Source organism: Mastigoproctus giganteus, chromosome 1 (assembly GCF_048544385.1).
Source record: "Mastigoproctus giganteus isolate SK-2022 chromosome 1, ASM4854438v1, whole genome shotgun sequence".
Lineage (NCBI taxonomy): Eukaryota > Metazoa > Arthropoda > Arachnida > Uropygi > Thelyphonidae > Mastigoproctus > Mastigoproctus giganteus.
The window spans coordinates 207514094-207527099 of NC_143575.1; the positions used below are offsets into that span (position 1 = coordinate 207514094).

At 38.3% G+C, this 13006-nt stretch overlaps 1 protein-coding gene across 1 annotated transcript in view; it reads right to left on the bottom strand.

Moving 5' to 3' along the window:
• LOC150091477 (uncharacterized) overlaps nt 1-13006 on the bottom strand; it is a 317989-nt gene that overhangs the window by 205618 nt on the left and 99365 nt on the right. The window lies entirely within an intron of this gene.

The following is a 13006-nucleotide window of genomic DNA, read 5'->3' on the forward strand; positions in this document are numbered from 1 at the left end:
AAAATTTTCTGAATTACCCCGAGAGCGAGAGAGAGAAGTAGAAGGGAATCACCAAGAAAAAGAAGAATGATGATATGCAGCTCAGGACCCTGGGTGTGCCAAGCCCATACTCACCAGATGTGAGCCCCTGACTTTATCAGGGGTCGAATAATTGGGAAGGTCGAAGTGCGAGGAGTGTGGCTGCAGAATTCTGTATCGCCCATAGCATCGTCTCACGTGCGTGGTCGGCCTTCAGAACGAGAGGTACAGCTGTTTGAAAGACCAGTGGTGGTCGTCCACAAAAAACAACGCCCAATGATGACCGCTATATACTCATACAGGCCAAGAGGGACCGACACCAGACAGCGGGGATCCATGGCAAACTAGCTGCACAGGACACAGAATATCGCGGTTTACTGTGGTCAGGCGACTCCACAAAAGTGGACTGTTTGCCTGACGGCCAGTACGCTGTGTCCCTTTCACACCTGCCGATCGGAGACACCGTTTACAGTAGTGCATCGAACAAAAGGACTGGACAGCAGCGCAATGGGATAAGGTACTCTTTACTGATGAGAGTAGATTCAGTTTCAGCAGCGATTCTGGACATCAGCTAATTTGGCGAGAGGTTGGCACACTGTATCACCCCGCAAACATCACTGAAAGGGATCAATATGGTGGTTGAAGTGTTCTCGTCTGGAGAGGCGTTACCTTGGATGGGGGGGACGCCTCCGTGGCCAGGTGGGAAGGAGCAGCAGTGCGTAGCACACGCTTCTTGATTAGACCGGGGTTCGAGCCCGTCACCACCAAATACGGAGGATGCGGAAAGGTCAGGGAATGAACATCGCATATCCCGGAGCAATATGGCCTTAGTTGCTAATGCTCCTAAAAACCAAATAACAAACAAACAAATAACAAACCTTGGATGGACGTACACAACTCCAGATACTGGAATGCGGTACTGTAACCGGTGCACGCTACTGTACTGAGGTAATCCTTCCCCGTGTGCGTCTGTTCCCAGGTGCCATTGTCCCCGAGTTCGTGTTTATGAATGACAACGTCACATCCCATCGCACTGCAGCTGTTGATATTCTTTTGGAAAGGGAGGACATTGTTCGTATGGATTGGCCTACTTGTTCCACCGATCTAAATCTCATCGAACACATATGGGACGCTCTGGGGAGATGTCTAGCGGCTCGTCCACACCCACCAGAAAATGTTCACCAGCTGAAGATGGCGCTGACAGAGGAATGGACGATGTTACCACAAGAACTTATCAACAACATTGTTCTAAGTATGGACAGGCAGTGCAAAGCCTGCATCGATTTTAAGGGTGGCCATATCTCCTACTGAGGACCACCTCTTCCCTTTGTTCCACCTTTGGCAGTGATGCATCTGTATCATGGCAGCCAGTGCTATGTTGCCATTTTTGAATAAAATCTCTCTGTACCGTTTTGTTTCCGTTGTTGTGTCGGTGTTGTTTCCTTCATCATTTCTGTACCTCAAGAGGTTCTTTTGGCATGCTTTTCCCATATCCAGGCCACTCCTATGAGAAGCTACAGGTGAAAACCTGACTGGTTCTTAAGTTTTGCACAGCAGTGTAGAAAAAAATAAATAATGGCAGCAATTGCTTCGGTCAGCAAAAGGAGATATCAGGCCTGACGTAGCCGAGTGGTCAGGAGAGCAGCACACGCTCTTCAGTGGATCGGAGTTGAAGTCCGTGACTGCTAAATACGATTCACGTTTGTATTTATAGATTTATTGTAAACTCCACTAATCTGGTGAAACAAAATTAGTTAGTTCGTTGTATTTCAGGCACCTTAGCAAATGATAGTAATACATCTCTCTATATACAGTGAAGAACTTTTCGTGATATTTATTCGAGCCAATGGGAGAAGAGGGCGGAGCAGTTACGTCCAGGGCTCCCATGCCTGGGTTTTTCCACCCAGATCTGGGTTTTTTGATTGTCATCTGGGTTGATAGATTTTTTTCACAAAAATATCTCATTATCTGGGTTTTTTCAGTAATTTTTAATTTTAAGTCAAAATTTATTTTTATTTCTTGTAAATACAATAAAATTTAATACATGTAATAACAGTTTACAATTTTCTTAATTGTATATTCTAACAATACTGATCATAATTTGTAATATCTCAAGTGCGTGTATACAAAATACTACAAATGTAAAAGGATTTCAAAGTTTTCACAGGGTTCTACACTATGGTTTTTGTTCGTGTTACTAACATGTATGCGCAGCCTATTGAGAAGGCGGTCTTTACTGCACAGTCTTTCATGATCGTTCGTGGTATTATTGCATTATTTGGTGTGATTTTTAAATTTCTGTGTGTACTACATACAGTGATATAATAAATTTAAATTGTAGTGACTATTTCTATTTTATGTTAATGGATTAGTGCTTTATTTTTTATTTTATAGAACAGTTTTAAATAAGATAACTGCTAACTAGCCATACCCACAAATTGCTCACAATGTCTGAAACTTGTTCCCCACAGAGAAAGATGAGTAAACGGTGGTATACTCAAAATTTTAGGAATAAATGGTTAGAAGATCCGGAATTAAAGGATTGGTTGAAAGAAGACAGTAATGAAAAAGGTGTGTCTTACTGTATTTGTTGTGAAATGAAATTAAAGAATGCCAATAAATCGATGTTACTAGCACATAAAAATACAGTTAAACATAAAAAAAAGTGCAAATATTGCTAAGACAAGTTCAACGTTAGACACGTTCTTCACAAAAAGTAAACCTACAGAGAATGAAGAATTAGCAAAGGCAGAGTTAACAATTGCTGCACTAATTTCTGAGCATAATATTCCATTTGCGCAATGTGATCACCTTATAGAAGCATGTAAGAAAGCATTTCATAATAGCAATATTGCAAAACAAGTTCAGATAAAGGCGACTAAAGTCTCTTATCTTATACAAGATGGCATAGCCTATCATGAAAAAATATACATTTCTAACATATGCAGAAACAACAAGTTTTCAATGATAATAGATGAAAGTACAGATTTATCTTTATCGCAAGTTCTAGCTGTTGTTATTAGATATTTTGATATTCAAAAACTTGATGTTGTAGATGTATTACTTGACACTGTTTGTGTCGAAAATGGTACTTCAGAAGGGCTTTATCAAGATGTAAAAGATCTTTTCATCGAAAAAAACATTCAAATAAGTAATCTCGTTGGCTTTGGAAGTGATAATTGTGCCACTATGATGGGTACTAAGAGTGGATTCCAGTCATTGCTAAAAAAGGATGTACCATCAGTATTTATAATGGGATGTGTTTGCCATTCTTTTGCATTATGTGCTAGTCATTCAGTCAAGGTACTACCCATCATATCTAGAAATATTTATAAAAGATATCTCTTGTTATTTTTCCCGTAGTAATAAAAGATTAAACGAGTTCAAAATGATTCAAGATGTAGATACTGCTAAGCATAAAATCCCTAAATTAGCACAAACATGTTGGTTATCCCGTGGCAATGTAATAAAAATTATTATTGAGCAGTGGGATGCGTTAGTTCTTTATTTTCAGTCTCAATCAAAAACTGACAAAATCGATGGTGGAGGGAATATTTACAATACTATGATCACCAAAGGAACTAAGCATATGTTGTTGTTTTTAGGATATGTACTGGAGAAAATAAACTGCCTGAATATTGAATTTCAATCTGAGCATTTCAGATTGCACTTACTTCATTCAATGGTTTTAATTGAGTATAAAAATATTCTTAGTTTTTTCATAAAAGAAGTCATTACTTTGTACAAAGCTGGTTGAAATTGATCCAAGCAATGCAATAAATCATAAGCCTCTGAATAAAATATATTTGGGAGGCCGTTGTATGGCCTTATTAAATTCAACATCGCTTGGTCACAGTGAAAGCAGGTTTAAAAATGATTGTTTAAAATTTCTTGTTGAACTTTGTATGGAAATCAGAAAAAGATTTCCTCAATGATAATTCCATTGTCATTTATGACAATGGAATTATCGCCAGTCTCAATGTTCTTGGCCCAGCAGTGATACATGATTGTGCCAAATCGCCATCCTCAATTTTCCATTTAGCAATGCAGTTCCCTCACCTTGTTTCTGAAGACAAAATAGATCTTCTAGATGATGAATGGAGATCATTTCGTTTAAATCAAGATTTACATCTCTCTTACAAAACCATCCCTGAGTTTTGGTATCTGTTATGTAATGTAAAAGATGGCTTTAATAATTCTAAATATGAGATTTTATCTAACTTTATGACCAGTCTAACTATTTTACTTCAGTCTTCGGCAAGCGTAGAAAGAATCTTCTCCCAAGTAAAACATATAAAACCAAAAGCCACAAACTCCCTTAAACCAGAAACTGTGCAAGATCGACTAGTGGCAAAACAGGCGATAAATAGATCTAATCAAAATTGCTATATATGGAAACCTAAATCAGAATTGGTAAAAGAAGTCATACAAGGAACTTGTCATAAAAGATAAGAAGAACGTTTGAAAAAAATGAAAGAACTTCAAAAAATAAATGTGGAGGGAACTGAATGGGATGAAAATTCTGATTACAATTAAATAAAAGATATTTAATTGTAATCACAACAACAACAACAAGTTTTATCTTGTTGTTGTTGATACACTGCTGTATCAACAACATGCACTGCTGCTCCTTCCCACATGGCTACGGAGGCGCCAAGTTTTATCTTATTTGTGTTGCTATACTATATGATGAAAACTAGGTTTTTTTTGGGTTTATTTAAGTTACAATCTAAGTTTTTTTAAAATTAGTGAGTGGGAGCCCTGGTTACGTCATTTATTCGAGCCATAACTTCCTCCATAACGTTCACCAACCTCATGCACGTGCTTCACTGTCTAATACATAACCACGCCCGGTATCATTTGATGTCCCATTGTATTGTTAGCTGATGAAGGGACCCGATATAGTTTGTATATTTGTAAATAGTTTAGTATTTTGTATATATATAAAATATTTGTATAATTTGTAAATATTTTAGTTACATATTTCAGTCCTGCTCTTTTGGATGCAACAATAATCCTCATGCATTATGGAACCCAAAGCAAAAGGCCTTTTCCTAAGTGACCTATGTAAATAATTACATAGTGATATTTATTCGACCTTGAGAATGCCGTGTGCTAGGGGTGGGGTGAAGAAGAATGGAAGAGGGATGCGGGTCATGTGGTACAAATAATTACATTACTACAAATGCACAAGTCAATAATTACATAGGTTATTTCGTGATTACATATCGATCAGTGCGTTTCGACAGGTGTGTCTTTTACGTAAAAAAGATTTGACTTACTCCGTCATACCGTTACATTTTATGTAAAAAAACGTGCGCGGGGGTTGGCGAGAAGGGGACAAAATCCCCTAGTAATTTATTTAAAAAAAACAAGCAAAAAAGCGACTTTTATGCACAAACCATTTCGTTTTGAGCATCCGCCCCATATTGCCCATTCATTCCTTCAATGAGTGCACGGCAACAAACATAATATCCACTGCTTCAACTTTAATATACGAATAACTTATGTGATATTTATAAAAAAAAAAAAAAATTTTAAAAAAATCTTTATCAGGTACATAATACGTCCTTGCCGCTAGCATATTTACCGTGTTTTATATTTAAGAGTCATCGGCAGGCGTTAAAAACGTTTTAATTTTCAGATATTAATAAAATTCTTGGATAATAATATAACAATGTTTTTATTTTATTAATAATAATTACGTGTCGGTTACTAAAAGTATTTATTGGTCTGTGATGACTAAAGTAGGATATATAATTTTTACATTGAAGAGATTGATTGATTGATTGAAGTTGAAGAATATTTTCATAAATGTGCAGACCTCTTTTCCAGCCTCACAGTTTAATTGTAAAGAAAAAAAAAATTACATTCAATTTGAAAACACCAGGTGACTTGAAACCAAATGTGTTTTCGAATTAACGTATTTCCCAGTTTCAGAAAGTTTTTTGTATCTTAAAACCTTAATATTTTTGTTTCTAAATTCCTTAGCTTTCCAACGATATGCTATACGTCTATATTATCCCGTTTATTACATGAGAAAATTTCCTTGATCACATGTTCATATTTTCTACGTAGCCCAGTGGTCAGGAGCGAGAGTGCATAGCACGCGTTCCTTGAGTGGACCGGGGTTCAAGCCCGTGACTACTAAATACGATAAATATTTGTATTGACGATTTATTGTAAACCCCACTGACTTGGTTGTCGTGCCGGAGTATAAACAGAAAATTTAACTATTGCAATTTTTAGAGGTTTGAAAGTTTTTCCTCTAGTATAGAGCTAAGATGAAGAAGCTCCGAGCAAAATTCATTAAATTTGGTTCAGTAGAAGATAAATTATTGTTGCCATCATACAAGTATGATTGCAACAATACAAGTTACAATAATTCGCTTCTGGCGGAAGCTGCAGATGACGTCACTTCCGCAACGCTTTCGCATAACGGTTTTTCGTTACAAAATTTATTAAAAAAAAATTTTTATAAATTTTGGAATAACGCCAGTAAAATCGTTTTAACGTAAAAAAAAAAAAAATATATATATATATATATATATATATATATATATATATATATATATATATATCCAAATTTCTAGTTGTCCAATTTTATTGGAATTTGAGAATGTTCGACAAATCGTGTAGAATAGCCAAATATAAAATTTCATAAAAAGCTATCCATTGAGAGTCGAGTTATGACTCAATTGAGTTACATGAGGGAGGAAGGACATGGTGAAACAATGGGAATTTTTCACGTATATGTTAACACGCCTAAAAATGAAGGACAAAATACTAATAACTAGACATCGAACAATATTCATTACAAATATTACTAGAAACACTGCATATTTTAATCTGATCTGTGTTTCAGAGGTTAAACTCGGAAACCGGATTATGACGATTGAAATCACATTTCCGAGTTTAATCTCTGAAATCATAATATTACAATAACGTAGCATGGAAAAACCTATCAACGCCATTTTGCTTTTAATTCTTGTCTCACCGTTGGATGAAGTACATGTATATCAAGAGGTGTTTTGCCAAGAAAAATTTACAAAATAGGCAACTGGAGATTTTGTTCAAAATGCCAAAAATGAAGTTATAGAATCGTTGATCGTCAATCATGAAAAGATTTTACTATGGATATCACCTTTTTTCGTTGTTTGTGCAAAGAACATCCCATGCAGAAAAAAATTCAAGGTCGACCAACATTTGAAATCGTGTCACACTGTGGCAAAAAGAGAGAGATAGAAAGGGAAAAGATTAGCCAGACTAGTCGTTTAACCAAACTATGCGTTCCTAAAGAAAAGTGACCTTTCAAAGGAGCTATGTCTCGCCTCGGTAAGCTGAAATATCCCTTTTAATAAGTTAATGCAATACAGTTTTCCAACTATTTTTGAAAAAAATATTGCATAAATCAGAACATTTCAGACGAATCTACTTTGAGGATGCTGTTTGATATCTGATAATGCTATTTGATGTTGGCAAAAAGTGCAATCTGTATGTCCGCTAGCCAAACAGCAGAAGCTTGTGGCCGTTATATAGCACATTGGTATGTAAGAAATTAAACAGCCTTCTCGTCCTCATTTGGTTGCTTGAAAGATTCTCTAAAATCAGAATCGCTTCACAGTTGTGAGATATGTGAATGATTCTTTGCAGTTATTATGGCTAGACCGAAAATCAACCAAGGGCGAAACACTGCAATTCTGTTAAGTGGCTCTGCTCCGATATGATGAAAGCAGCTTCCGCATTACAAGTTATTTAATGAAACATGACACTCATTAATTTCAAAAACAATTCAGGAGAATTATTTCTTGTAAAAAACATCGTCGTAAAAGCTCCAACATGCATAGCTATTTATAGAAATATGCGATTTGGCCTTCCTCTTCCACGAGCGCCTGTTTTGACAAGGTAGGGGAACATGGTTACACTTTATGCCAAAACTTCTGATTTTATAAAAAATGTTGTCGATGTTTCGGCATCAACATTTTTTAATAAATTTGTTGATCATTTTTGACGACTTTCATTTCAAATAGAGGTTTCAACGTTTCACATTTTTAAATTTAGCTGAGTGACTTCTATCAATGTGGAAAGATCGTTCTTTGTGTTTAAAATGATTTACGATAAACGCCACAGATTTACAATGGCCACAATGAAAATACCAGATTGTTGTATATTGTAACAAGGATTATTCCACATACGAGTTTTAAAATGATCCTTATTCTAATTCTTTTCATAACGGTTTTGCTACTTTTAAGAAATTGCAATTCAATTGTTGACACACAGATAAATAATAGATGTCCTCGTGGAGGGCATGGATGGATATAATCATCATGAATGGATATAATCATCATGAATGGATATAATCATCCTTCTCCCCACTCCTACACCGGATGGAAATGGCCTCAGTTCGAAATGCGAGGAATTTTTATGGACTTTTTCATAATGCGGCCGAGTTAATCGGTCTTAGACGAAAACTGCGTGTGTTTTTTTTTTTTTCCCCTCGTTAGTTCGGAATACGCGCAATTTACAGAACACAATATACTGACGTGAAACCTTAGTTGCTTTGGCGCTAAACACACACTCTCTCTCTCTCTCTCTCTCTCTCCTCTCTCTCTCTCTCTCTCTCTCTCTCTCTCTCTCTCTCATTTGATTATTACATGCTTTATATGGCTTTATACGGCTTTATATCCGTTTCTGTTTATTTTATTTTGTTTCATCTTATTGGCCAAGTAGTGGTTGGCCTTTGTTTCTGTTTCCAGTGATATTTCACGTAATTTGGACCTTGTGCCATGGGGGGAGGGCGCTACTAAATTTGAATTATTGGTATTTTTGTAAATTTATATTATTTGATATTTTTATTAATTGACAGTCTTTCTAAATTATTTTAGTAGCGCATTTCGTCTGCAACACCCTTTATCTACCACTGTTTGGCTCATAATCGCCTTTAGCTACATCGTAAAACCTCCAATAACGACAAAAACAACAATCACAACACCATATTTACACTTGGCTTGCTATACGATTGTCCTCGTGGGTAGCACAGTTGATAAAATCGCCGTTCTCCACACACCGGGTGGAAAAGACCTGAGTTCGAGTCTCGTCGATGGGGAAATTTTATGGGCTTTTTAACAACGCTGTGAGTTAGTCGGTCTGAGGCGAGCGTAGAATGGTTTTTCGTCCAGCAAAACAGAAAATCGACCACAGAACACACGCAATTTACAGGTATATCGGTGCAATATGGCCTTAGTCTGATGCTCCTAAAATCCAATTACAACAACTTTGCCATGTGACTGGCATATTCTTCATTTATATTCAAATTATACAGGGTGTTTCAGTTAAACGTTTCAGAACTTCTAAGAGGGGTAGGGTACATCCTGACAACTCGAAATCATATAGCAATGTGGGGTCGGAAATGCTTTCCTGAAGCGGTGTTGTACACAGAAGCACCATAAAAAGAAAAGAGACCGTAAGTGAGAAATCGTTTTAATAATACATGAAAAGAAGCAAAAGGTACATGGATTAAAGTAAGTGTTCGAAGTTTCTTCCACGGGCTACAATGCACGCCTCACATCTCCGACGCATGGACATCCGAACATTCTGGAATACTCCAGGCGAATTTCGAATTTCTTGAACAAGAACGCTAAGTTAGTAGGATGGATGATTACACGAACGCAGAGTTAGCCGATATGCATTTGGCGTACGGGGCTGCAAATTGTAGTGGGCCAGCCGCACAGCGTTTGTACGCGGAACGATATCCGACGAGGCGTATTCCCAGTCATAATTTCTTTGCAAGACTGCACCAGAGGTTAGCTGAGAGAGGTTCATTTGAAAGAGCTGACAGGGACAGGGTAAGAACAGCACGGACTCCAGCCGTCGAACAGAATGTGCTGCAGCATGTACAGGGGAATCCAAGAACGAGTACACGAAGTCTAGCAAACGCAGTCGGGGTTTCCCATTGCAGCGTCTGGAGGATTCTCCGAGAACAAGACATGCATCCGTTTCACGTGCAGCGTGTCCAGACACAGCAACCGGAGGATTATGCACCTCGTATTGCTTTCGCACAGTGGTACCTTGGAAAATGTGCTACAAATCCCCTTTTTCCTGCTGAAGTGTTGTTTTCCGATGAGGCATCCTTCACAAGGGAAGGAATTTTCAACACGCATAACGACCATATCTGAGCGGTCGAGAACCCGCATGCAATACGACGTCGTGCAGCACAGATTCGATTTTCGGTCAATGTATGGGCCGGTATTATGGGAGATCATCTCATCGGACCTTACCTGTTACCGTGTCGTCTAACCGGACCTATCTACTTGATCTTTCTGCAGCAAGTATTGCCACAACTTTTGAGAGATGAACAGATTTCTGCATCGACGCAACAGACAATGTGGTTCCAACACGATGCAGCCCCTGCCCATTATAGCGGAGATGTTCGTAACTACCTGGATGTCACATTTGGTCAACAGTGGATCGGACGTGGTGGTCCCGTGCGTTGGCCTGCTCGGTCACCCGACCTATCATGTCTTGATTTTTATTTCTGGGGTCATATGAAATCGCTAGTTTATGACACCCCTGTTGACAATGCTGAGGAGCTGGTTGCAAGAATCGCAGTAGCTGCCGAAGAAATTCGAAATTCGCCTGGAGTATTCCAGAATGTTCGGATGTCCATGCGTCGGAGATGTGAGGCGTGCATTGTAGCCCGTGGAAGAAACTTCGAACACTTACTTTAATCCATGTACCTTTTGCTTCTTTTCATGTATTATTAAAACGATTTCTCACTTACGGTCTCTTTTCTTTATGGTGCTTCTGTGTACAACACCGCTTCAGGAAAGCATTTCCGACCCCACATTGCTATATGATTTCGAGTTGTCAGGATGTACCCTACCCCTCTTAGAAGTTCTGAAACGTTTAACTGAAACACCCTGTATATAAATAAAGCAGACATTTTCAAAATTCGGAAAGGTAGACGGCTATTAGTAGGATTATGATAGGAGAGTCGCAAGCAGAGTCTTGTCAAGAATATTAATTTCATGGCTATGGCAATAACACCAAGGGAGGAGAAGTACCTCTGAGTCAAGACTTACAAATTCTTAGAATGATTAGCTATCTTGTACTAATGGCGAAATACTATAAAAGATGGTAGCCAGGCATTTCTCGATGGAGCAAATTGCTAAAGTTAACCTCTATGCCGCTAAACCTCCAAGAAACCTATAATATAGCCCATGGTCTATCTTCTCACCCTCTTCCACAAAACAGCTCGTCAGTTCAGACACCATTTTTGTAGGCAAAATCAATAAGGCAATGTTCTTCACACGAGGCGAGATCCAATTTTGAAATTGATTATTACCTTCATCTGTACAGAACGTGGAACATTTTTCAGTCCTTTAACATCAGCAAAATGGACAACATCGTGGAGGTGGTGTACTGGTCTGTAGACCAGTACACCACCTCCACGAAGACTTAAGACATCATGATGAATAACCATACCGATCTACACATCACTGGAGATACCTTGACTGCTCAAAGTAAGGGACAAAATTCTTGAGCCTTTTAGAGATGTCATAGGCTCGGAAGTAATTTTCATAAATGTTAACGATTAATTGGTCGACGAATTCCTTCAAAATGAGGATTTCTTCAGATGGAGTAGCCAGCCAGTATACAGACCTGAATCCAGCTCAACATATTTTGAATGCTTTCTGGAAATGTATTGGGAACGTCTACCTTCTTCCAGAACTCATGAAGAGTTCTGGAAAAAGGTAGACGGAATTAGACGTTCCAAATATGATTTTCATGTTCTGCAGCAGCCTGAAAAACCCGGAAGAACTCAACTCCTTTTGCCTGAGATCGGCTAACTACAGCCCCGACTGAGAAAGTCTTTAGAAAATCTTAAGCTCTATGACGGAATTGAATCCACACCTCTCCAAACAAGTGACAAGTAACCAAATCACTATACTGCCTGGAGGATTTCCCTGTCTAAGACTTATTACCACAAAGATTTATTATCAGCTTTGTAAACAGCATCGGAGTTCGTTGTGAGAGTTGTTTGGCTTTCAGTGGTAACCATTACTAGTGACTTCTGCAGGATTAGTCCTTCAGTTTTGGAGTAATGATTATGACCAGAAGCTCCCGCTTCTTTTTCAAATTCAGTATAAGTGAGTCTTAAAATAATATACCCTTCCACAAACAACACATCAAGTTCGTAATTTTGCTAATATCTTAGATTTTGTGGCAGTAGCCCAACTGTTGGAAACCAGAGAAGATTAGTACGTAATGTTATATCCAGCTGCACTTCCACATCAATCATGGAAGTTTCAATTACAGTTAATAATTTTAGTAATTTTTCCTACGAAATTTAGAAATTCCGTACGGTAACCCGAGGGAATTTCTAAATGCCTCTTCAACTGGGATGAGCTAATCGATCTAAGAAGGAGGAGGAAGCAGGGTTCCTCCCCCTCTCTTTGCCCTCTGTGTTATATCAGAGTTTTTAGGGTTACAAGATTTGTTACAAGATGAAAATCAGCATCTTTTACTGAGTTACAAATGCAAATAAGCCTGTGAACAGAAGCTGGAATAGGCACAGGGAACGGAAAGTCACTGAATCAAGTCTACTCCTTCTCCTCCCACAAGTATGTAGGTACACGTCAGCTTCGTACTTTGGCCGCTAGGTTCTAAGAATAATAAACTTTAGTGGGTATGGTCTTCCTGCAAAATAATGATTAGTTGAGATACCCATGTGAGAAGTGTGGTCTAACCCTCAACCCACGTTTCATTTGATCCCATAGGTGTTCACGGCCATTCCAACTTTTGTATATTCATGTTCATGAACGATTCTCGAAAAGCACCGGCAGTAAGGGATGAGGCATTACCATTTTGAAAGAAACATGGGCCAGTACCAAACAACTGCTACATCGCAGGAAAATGGAATTGTCCAAAACGTTAAGGTAGGCGTGGGCGTTCATGATTCCCTGCACAACAGCCAAAGGTCCTAAGC